This window comes from Suricata suricatta, chromosome 10 (assembly GCF_006229205.1).
Source record: "Suricata suricatta isolate VVHF042 chromosome 10, meerkat_22Aug2017_6uvM2_HiC, whole genome shotgun sequence".
In the NCBI taxonomy this organism is placed as follows: Eukaryota; Metazoa; Chordata; class Mammalia; order Carnivora; family Herpestidae; genus Suricata; species Suricata suricatta.
The window spans coordinates 113,716,620-113,718,060 of record NC_043709.1 but is presented as its reverse complement, the minus strand read 5'-3'; positions in this window follow the sequence as shown (position 1 = coordinate 113,718,060).

Below are 1,441 nucleotides of genomic sequence, written 5' to 3'. Positions count from 1 at the left end.
GAGTGTGATGACTTCAGTTTTGGTTTTCTTTTTCAAGATTGCTTTGGCTATTCAGGGTCTTTTCTGGCTCCATACAGATTTTAGGATTGTTTGTTCTAGCTCTGTGAAGAATTGTCATGTTATTTTGATAGGTATTGAATATGTAGACTGTTTTGGGTAGTATTGATATTTTAACAATGTTTTTGGTCTTTCAAGTCCATGAGCATGGGATATTTTTCCTTTTTGTGTGTGTTTTCTTCAATTTCTTTCATAAGCTTTCTACAGTTTTCAGTATATAGACATTTTCACCTCTTTGGTTATGTTTATTCCTAGATATTTTATGGGTTTTGGTGCAATTGTAAATGGGATCAATTCCTTGATTTCTCTTTCTGGTGCTTCATAATTGGTATATAGGAATGCAACTGATTTCTGTGTATTGATTTTATATTCTGCAACTTTGCTGAGTTCATGGATCAGTTCTAGCAGTGTTTTGGCAGAATCTTTTGGGTCTTTCATATAGAGTATCATGTTATCTACAAAGCGTGAAAGCTTGACCTCCTCCTGGCCAATTTGTGTGCCTTTTATTTCTTTGTGTTGTCTCATTGCTGAGGCTATGACTTCCAATACTGATTTGAACAACAGTGGTGAGAGTAGATATCCCTGTCTTGTTCCTGACCTTGGGGGGAAAGCTTTCAGTGTTTCCCCATTAAGGATGATATTAGAGGTTGGTCTTTCATAGATGGCTTTTATGATCTTGAGGTATGAGCCTTCTTTCCCTACTGTCTTGAGGGTTTTTATTAAGAAAGGATACTGTATTTTGTCAAATGCTTTCTCTGCATCTATTGAAAGGATCATGTGGTTCTTGTCCTTTCATTTATTGATGTGATGGATCTCATTGATTGTTTTGCAGATATTGAACCAGCCCTGCATCCCAGGTATAAATCCCACATGGTTGTGGTGAATAATTTTTTTAAATGTATTGTTGGATCTGGTTGGCTAGTATCTTGAGAATTTTTCCATCCATGTTCATCAGGGAAATTGGACTGTAGTTCTCCTTTTTAGTGACGTCTTTGGTTTTAGAATCACAGTAATGTTGGCTTCGTAGAATGAGTTTGGAAGTTTTCCTTCCATTTCTATTTCTTGGAATAGCTTCAATAGACTAGGTGTTAACTCTTTAAATGTTTGGTAGAATTCCCCTAGAAAGCCATTCAGTCCTGGACCCTTTTTTTGGGGCGCAGGAGACTTTATGTTACTAATTCGATTACTTTACAGGTTATGCATCTGTTCAAATTTTCTATTTTTTCTTGTTTTAGTTTTGATAGCTAATATGTTTCTAGGAACTTTTCCATTTTTTCTGGATTGCCTTATTTATTGGCATATGATTGCTCATAGTATTCTCCTATTGTTGTTTATATTTCTTGTTGGTTGTGATCTCTCCTGTTTCATTCTTGATTTTATTTGC